Source organism: Garra rufa, chromosome 1, assembly GCF_049309525.1.
Source record: "Garra rufa chromosome 1, GarRuf1.0, whole genome shotgun sequence".
NCBI lineage: Eukaryota > Metazoa > Chordata > Actinopteri > Cypriniformes > Cyprinidae > Garra > Garra rufa.
The window spans coordinates 100,090,924-100,100,369 of record NC_133361.1 but is presented as its reverse complement, the minus strand read 5'-3'; positions in this window follow the sequence as shown (position 1 = coordinate 100,100,369).

The following is a 9,446-nucleotide window of genomic DNA, read 5'->3' as shown; positions in this document are numbered from 1 at the left end:
GTTACAAGACTAAAATGGGGTCAGATTTAACTGTGAGAGATGACTAGTGGTTAAAAGAATGAGACATAAAAGAAAATTGGTTTAAATAGATTTGGTGTATTTACAAGGTTCACATAAAAGACTTTAAAACAGCACGATAAAACTAGGTAAACTCTGTTAAAAGAATACAGTTCATTTGTCCATACCCTAAAAACAGGTAAACTCTGTTAAAAGAATACAGTTCATTTGTCCATACCCTAAAAACAGTCCAAGAACCCCAGTGTGTTGATAAGTCCAATGTGAGTGTCCACCAGTGTATATACAATCCACAGAAATGACCGGAGAGACAGAACCGGACGATACTCAGTAAGTAATTCCGAAAGATACGGAGGGGCCAGACCGTTTAATGATTTAAACACCAAAAGAATCATTTTAAAATTCACTCGATACCGCACAGGCAACCAGTGCAGAGAATGTAAAACTGGTGTAATGTGCTCCCGTTTTTTAGTCCTGGTTAAAAGTCTAGCGGCTGCATTTTGAACCATTTGTAACCGGGATAAAGCTGACTGGCTAATCCCAAAATATAGTGAGTTACAGTAATCCAGTCTCGTCGTAATGAAAGCATGGATCAATTGTTCAAAATTTTTTCTCGTCAAAATCCGTTTAACTTTAGCTAGTAATCTAAGCTGAAAGAAACACGATCTGACCACTGCATTGATGTGTTTGTCAAATTTCAGCTTATCATCAAAGATAATATATTTATATAGTTAACAGTTTTCACAGCAATGTTCATGACCTCATGCAGTTCTGGTGACATCTGCTTTGTTGCAAGACTTTCCCTGTGCAAGAAACAGTGCGTCCACTTTGCTTCTGGCGCTCGCTCTTGGATTTGTTTAACAACACCACAATGTTTTCCCGTCATAGCAGCCGCGCCGTCTGTGCAAATACCTGTGCAGTATTTCCAATCAAGACCTTTTTCTGTGAAGTACTCATCAAGGCAGTGCATGACATTATCTGCCATTGTTTTCGTTGGAAGTTCTTTGCAAAATAGTAGATCTTCACAAAGATTACCGTCCATGCAGTATCGGACAAAAACTAACAGTAAAGCGGCGTTGCTTATGTCCATTGACTCGTCCAGCTGTATGGCAAAATAAGGGCTTGCCTTTATTCGTTCCACGAGTTGGCATTCAATGTCATCGCTCATATCAACAATTCGTCTAGCCACAGTGTTGTCGGAAAGCGGTACTGACTGAATTTTGGCTGCAGCTGCGTCACCCAATAGCTCTCGACACATATCCACAGCACTTGGCAAAATAAGTTCCCCTGCGATAGTAAAGGCTTTCTTACTACGAGCAACACGAGGGGCAACCATATAGCTAGCTTTCAAGGTGGCTTTTGATTGTGTTGATAACGATGTTATGATTTTTTGTTGGGCCTGAAGTCCATCTTTTTTCCTTAGAAAATATTCTTTTGGCTTCCCAACACAGCCCGGGTGCTTTGAGTTCAAATGTCTTTGCAGCTTTGATGGTTTTAGTGCCTCATTTGTAGCCTGGCTATCACCAGACCACGTTATGACTTCGTCATGATTCGTGGTCTGGGAACCACATGTTCATTTTCTCGTATTTGAGGCGTGGTTTACGAATGCCCAGAGCCGTTTATTGGGCGATACGAATGTCTATCAAATGCGCCTGTGCGTAGTTCATAGCCAATCGTTTCAATTATACCGGATGACGTATGTAGAGCGAACGCCAAAAGTTGCTCTTTATTCAAAATAAACTTGCTTTCTAAACAACTTAGAACACTATACACCGTGTCTACACCGGACGCGACAGTTGCCGCGCCGCAACAGCTAAAGTATAATAGCTCAAAATCGTTCTAAGGCCCAGCATATTAGCGTTAGCCGCTTATGCTGGATCCATAGTTAATAACAAACTGCTAAGGAGAGTCGAATAGAAGGCGTCATCGTCTTGCTGCTCCCTCCTCGTTCTGTGATTGGTTCCCTATCTTAGGTGAAAATTAGGTCCATGGTTTCCAGACTGACTAGAAGCGTGAATAAAATCGCGCTGCGCAAGGCAGTATGGGGACACCCAGGCTACCTCATTTGACAAAATGTCTCCACATTCAACACACTGCGCCTTTGGCTTAGCCTCAGGACCTGCTCTTATAAATCCAAATTGAATGTATTCATCGTCGTATTTTCTCACCACACACTTAGAAGCTTTTGCTTGGGCAGGTCTGTCTCTCACGTCCGCTTTTCTTTTCAGAAAACGATCCATTAACGTAATGTTGCTGCATCTGATCAAACAACCGTTCAATCTGACATTGTGACGTGATTGGTGTTGCGATATTTAAAAATAAATTACCTTTTAGATAATGCTTCTTTGCTTGACTTGAGTGTTTTATCACATAAATTCATAAGAACAATTAGATAATTAGAAAATAAAAAAATGTATTAATTAAAAAAAAGAATTAAAATTTATTTGGGGGTAGTCTACCACTACCTACGCGGCCCACCAGATGGCGCTCCAAGGCCCACTAGAGGGCCGCGGCCCACCGGTTGAGAATCACTGACATAGAGTACCCATGAATTCAAAATGGAAGTTTTTTGGCTTTTAGTATAAATATGTAAGCCTTAAGGTTATCTGTAAGCTAGTGTGCTCCAAAAACAATGACAAAATTCATTTAGATGTGTAGAAAATACTTTTTCTAAATGCTTTTAAATTTGTATTTTGGATGTTCTGTGCTAATGAGAAGACAGAATGTTCTGTGTTTATGAAAAAGACAAAGAAGACACTGTGTAACAGAATCTGTTTAGTAAAATGTGTGTGTGTGTGTGTGTGTGTGTGTGTGTGTGTGTGTGTGTGTGTGTGTGTGTATGTAGTTGCGAACTCTCTACATTTATGTCATTTCTGAGAAACCTCTGTTTACAGGCACGTAGGAGAAAAGAAGCCTTGCAACAGTAGCTGTTTGAAGGTCGTTTTAGAAGAAGAATGGGGTGGGAGCTGTATTTTCTTTTCTGTGCAGGAGCGATTGGTGAAAACAGCCCCTGGAGAAGGAAAGCTGAAAGATGTCAGAAGGAGGGGCCTGCAGAATCAAGAATATAAATGCATATTTTAGCTTTGTGAGACATTCTGGACTGCCCACATGTCAGATTTGATATTGGCTGTTCTGTAATCCTGAGCTCAGCACTCTTTGACTTTACTATTAAATTGGCTTTAAACTTTGACGCGGACTTGAGCTGTTTTATTTAAAGGGCGAATAAATGAGCTGGGGGGAAGTAGGTATTCTTAGAATACCGGCAACTTCCAACAGATGATATAAGCATTTAAATCTTACAGTCTTCCACCAATAGATCTGCACCTAAACTTCTCATCAGATTTTCTGTCCAATCAAATACTCTCTAATACGAAGTGTCCTGCCCCCTCCACTATAAATAGACGCTGAAGCTGCACAGCTGAAATCAGTCCATTGTTCAGAGAGTTGGGGTATTTCTAACACCGTGTCTACACCGGACGCGACAGTTGTCACGCCGCGTCCTGCCTCACCGCAACAGTTAAAGTCTGTCTACACTGGATGCGACAAAGCGACCGTTGCAAATCATTTAAACTTTGTGTGAGCACGTCATAAATAGAACGCGGCAGCAGATTACTGTCAGGGATTTGCCGTGCCACGCCGCATCCAGTGTAGACAGCATAATAGGTTCTAATGTCATTTGTCACGTCGCACCGCTTGCGTCCGGTGTTGACACGGTGTAACACTATATATGGGATAGAGAGTGATTTAGACAGTGTAAAAATGCTTTTGATTGTGGCAAATGCAAACAGTCTGCTCAGTTCCAGAAAATATTTTAATACAACCCATGTTATTTAAATTACTAAAACACCCTAAATAGACTGTAATAATCAATAATAATTCACCACACACTGTATAGAATTTATGATACAACGACAAATTCAAGTACATAGTTTTACTTAATTAACTGCAACAGAGGATTGTACATAACACGATTTTAGTAAGTCAGTGACTTGGAGACTTTGACATTTTATTGAAAATCTATACTGTGCATTTGAAAAACAGCCAATTTTACCCCGTGGCGGTTCTAGTGCGATCTTATGGACATTTTTCTCCATTTCAGTTTTGTTTTTTGTTATAAGTGGGCCTGTGTTAATGCCGACTGCATACATTTTGGCCCAGGTGTTTATTTTTATTGAAATTTTAATATTTCACCCTTATTTCCTTAAAAAAAAAAAAAAATAATAATAATAATTTTACCCTCCGTACAAAAAATATTCATACTCAGGACCTTAAGGACAAAAATGTCCACATTGAAATATTTGATTATAAAATTATGCAATGTTTGCTAATAGGCATTCATTCTACTGGGAAGGCTTCACATTTAAAAAAAATGTAAAAAAAAATTTACTAGACAGTGCCATTTTTTCCAATTTGCCATATAAAAGAAATGCTTGCTTTATTTGTGTTTTCTGCTTATGCATATGATAGTCTATTCTATCAAGTCAATTGGAAAAATAGTGCAGCTAAAATTGTGTGGGTATGTTGGTGAGGATGTCAGAGTGAGGTTTGCATGTGTTTACTGAAAATGTAATGTGTGTAATTCGTTTGAAAGAAATTATTTTGTACTGGCAATCAAAAATCCAACTCCATGTATATGGGTCACATCCTTGGCAGGGTCATAAGGCCATGTGAAAAATAAGGTCAAGAAGGTTAATGAGCTTTGATTTTTCTTTTTCACCCAAACACATATTTTAATCCTTGACTACACTTTTTCATTTATTATTGTTTTTGTACAGCGATAAAAGGTGAGCTTGAATTTGATGTAGAAGTTCAGAAGCCCCTAAACCCATTGTTTTTGTTTTCACCACAAGAAAATGCAGATTGTGTAGTCTGGTAGATTTTATACAAAGTTTGAGTGTTCGCACAGTCAAACAGGTGTTCGCAAAGCAAAACCTACACATATTTGGTGCTTGAGGGCTCGGTAATTTCATTGCTTGCAAGATGAAGAGACATTACTCTTACATTAGCTCTTGAGCTAGTGTTGCCCACTGACAGTGAGCATTATGTAAAGAAACCAGCTTTTAAAGCATAAAAATTCTGAAAATGAATGAATGTTTGGTAATTATGAATAGAAGAGATGCTGATAAAAACAACAACAGTCAGTGAAAGTGGAAAAAAATATTAATATATTACATTTGTATGACAATTTTTTTGACATGGACATTTTTGTCCATTTCGGACCAAAGTGTTAGTTTTTTTTTTTTTCTGACACTACATAAAAAATATAAATGCCTCAAAATTAATGTTGTTGTTCTTCACTGACACACCCAAGAAGCTAATAAGCAAAGAAAAACAATTCTGCTTAGCATTTAGTAGCCTATATGGAAAATAACTACTATTTTTCATTTTTTCATAAAAAAAAAATACATGTGGCATTATGTAAACAAACCAGCATTTAAAGGGTTACAATTGTGAAAAGTAATGAATGTTTGATATTTATGGATAGAACAGATGCTGGTTAAAAAATCTACATCAGTGAAAGTGAAACAAATATGAATAAATCATATTTTTATGACAGTTTTGGACATTGGCATTTTTGTGTAACTTTTTTTTGTTTGAACGCACAAGGGTTAATTCGGTATTTCCCCTTTAAGAGGGTGTGGTAGCGCGTGCACGAATTACTGTGATGAGAAACTATGCCCCGCAGTATTCAAGCCAGAGTTGCCGAAGTTGAAGCAAATACTTTACTCATTCTTTCTGTGGTTCTTTGTTTTTCACGACATTCTGGTGAGTCAATGCTGCATGTATACAGTAGTCAACATTTGAAGAGGATCAAAAAAGTTATCCAAAAACAAGAACTGGTATTGTTTTATTTTTTAGGACAACTTTGATGAAAGTGTTGATCCACTTCAAATGTTGACTACTGTATTTCTAATTTGTTATTATAGTATTATCTGGAAAAAATACCAGTCAGAATGTCATTGTATTGAAGGAAATACAGTTAAATTAGTGTCTAACCGATGTAAAGTTGATAAGAGCGGCTATGTGTAAACATGGTGAGCACGCCAGTGTCTCATATCAATCATATTTTTTCCCAAATGTTTAGTGTAACTGTTATCGATGTAATATGCAGCTAATTTTGTGTTTATTTGAACTTAGTGTTTTGTCACAATGTGTGGAGGAAAAAGAGGGTTTAAAACAAATTTCCCAAACATTATTTTGTTTTCTAAAAAAGGATAAAACCCCGGTTGAAAAAACTAGCATCTGGTTAGGTAGGTTTTGATGCTGGTCCTTTGCTGGTTTATGCTGGTCCTTGACCAGCAACATGACCAGCTAAGGACCAGCATGTGTAAGTGCAGTTCATTATTAGTTCATGTTAATTATTAGAAAGTGTTACCATTTATGTTTTTTAAATTATTAATAATCCAACATTAATTAGTGGACCCCTTGCAATACCACTGTGGATGCCCGGTTGAATACCCATGCTTTTTATAATCTCAGAAACAGACATTCACCAAAACAATAACCTGTATTATAACTTAAATAGAAGTTGAATGAATGTATTTTGAAAGACAATGAATTTTGTAATTTACAACTAATTCATGACTATGTTTTACATTTAAACTACCCATAAAAGTTAGTTAAAGGTTCCTTAAAAGCTAAATTTTTTAACAAGTTTTAAAAACTAATTTGTAAAGCTTTTAAAGCTATTTTTAAAACATTTGCTGCATGATGAAAAAAAACTGCTATACACATAATCAGTAAAAATTGTATTGAGAGACAAATGCTGTTGTCGACAAATCCTTTAAATTTTATGAAAGCCTATTCAGACAGACGAAGAGAAAATAAGAGCATCTACAAAATTATAGTACAAATTTATATACACATGATAAAATTAATTCACAAAAATTAATTCTGCAGTAGGAGAAAGCACTGTAGGCTATAGCCTATGATCATTCTTGTATACAGTAAATTACGAGATTAATTCAGAGCGCACAGACGAAACACAGTCATGTTAGCTTATTTTCAGAGCCTGCTGTTTTGGAAAACAGTTCTGGGAGTTAATTATAATGAACCAATTTGATAAAATTTTGCTCAAGCATTTTAAAATGACCAAACTATAATTTAAGATGCTGTGCAATGAGATCGGTCCGTTGGTTGGTCCAGTTATGCTATCACATTGCAAAGTCAAGTCAGGGCTTTTATTTGGTATGCAGAATTAAAATTTTTGTTTCTTGATGAAGATCTCATCTTGTGTCTGATGCAGGTGGTTACTCTCATTGGTTATGTGCAGGCTGTTGTCTGTGTAATAATATCCACACACCATTTCAAACAGGAGCATCCCTTGTGAACACATTGTCCATAGCTTTGTGTGGCACCTGAAGTAGACTTTGACTTCTGGTGGACAGTACACTTTTGTGCCTTCAGTGAAGATGACTAACATTTAATACATTCACATTTCGATTATATACAGGATGGGTTCCTGAGATAATTAATAAAGCAGCTCATAACACTAAAGACTTAAATAACTCACCGCACCCAGAGTCAATCAGTTTGACCTCTAGGGTGTTCTGGTTCACCAGCAGGTTCTCCAGTTTGATGTCCTGTTGGAATACACCTCACTGGCTGCAAATGCTTTGTGTTCATGAAACTAATTTCAAGTCCATACAGGGCATGTGCCACTCCATGACCATGATGCACAGTGGTCTGTGTCATCCTCCCAGTCCTGTAGTTTTATGGGACCTTTATTGGCGATAATTGTCAGGCCAATCTCCACAGGGAAGCTTTTGAGATGACCGGTTTTTTTTTTTTTTTTAAGGAATTAGGATGCTTAGATGAAGGTGGTAAGAACACCGAACATGTGTTGTCTGTGGTTTACATTTACATTATAAGTTATAAATTGAAAACACAAGAGAAGCAATAAAATTGAGAGCACAGTCTACTTACCGCTCTGATATATATCGGTATCTATATCTTTTTTGAATTTCACAGCCACCTGCATAACCTTAATGATTATCATTTGCACATTATTGAGTCACGTCCATCATTGACCCTGTGCAGTTTTTCCCTTCATACACAAAGCCAAATCCTCCTTAACCCAGTTTGTGGATGAGTTTATAAGACGCATGTGGTTTATTGAAGGATAAACAATTGTGGTTAATAAAAAATTATTAAAGTATAGTTCTACATTTCTCATAGATTTATTATTCCTACCCTCATCCAGGATGTTCTGCTCCAGCTGTTTCTCAGCAGTGGGGATGACTTCAATATAGTTACGAATGTCAGGCCAATCTCCATGGGGAGGCTTTTGGGATGACCAGGTTAAACGGAAGGAAATATGATGCTTAGGAGAAGGTGATTTCCCAATTCTTGACTTGGTCCACAAATCAAACAGTTTACCAACTGAGAACTCATTTGTATTGTGTAATTAACATTTATATTTTATTTCATAAATTGAAAACAGGAGAAGCAGTAACAAAGAGCCTAGTCTACACACCACTCTGATATATCTTATGTCTTCACTGAAAATTTAACAGCCAACTAAAAAACAACAGCAATGTGAATTCTGTGCAGTGTTAAAAAAAAGCAAACTTTAAATCCATGAGTGTCTCTGTGCAGCTTTTCCCTTCATACACAAAGCCAAAACCACCTCCACCCAGATTGTGGATGATTTTTTTTTAATGCCTGTGAATATGGCTTATTAAAATGTAAACAATTGTGGTTAAAATGAAATCTAAGTCTCTGATATGATCCCACCACGATCAGGTACTTGTCTTCAGCCTGAACCAGGTCATATTTTCCGGCTCTCCCTGCTGTAAAAAACAGCCTAGGCTGTTTGGCTGGTTTTAGCTGGTCAGGCCCTCCACGCAGCACCTCCACGCTCTTCCTCTTGAGTCTGATCCCTTCCCTGCAGACATTCCCGCCTCAGATGAAAGAATTTGTTAAATCTCAAATACACAAATTAATTATTAAATATAATTTATTATTCTCACTCTTTCCTCTTCCTAGCAACATCCTTTTTTCCCTGCATGTAAATAGTTGTAAATGTTCCTTGTATAGTTTGTGTATTATTTTTTTTATTTTGTATAAATGTTCTATACAATCACCAAAGGTTTGGTAAGCCACTTTGTGCACAACATAGTAAATCGTAATTTATATTTGTTACATAAAAATATTATTTCTGTTTTAAGACTAAAATATTGTGTCAAACATTTGACAAGCACACTAATTATATTCTATTGCAAATACACTCACAATAGTATAGTAAAAAGGTTATTTGTGATTGGACCAGTGTTGTGGTAGTGTATCGAGAGTGCAGCAACGAGACAGGGATTCCTTTTGGAGGCTGGCTCCATTTATCATTTGAAAACAAGAACACTAACAATCTTCATCAAAAAATGATTGAAAAATTAAGAAATATTTACAAGAGTTAAGGATGAAAAAAGAGCAAT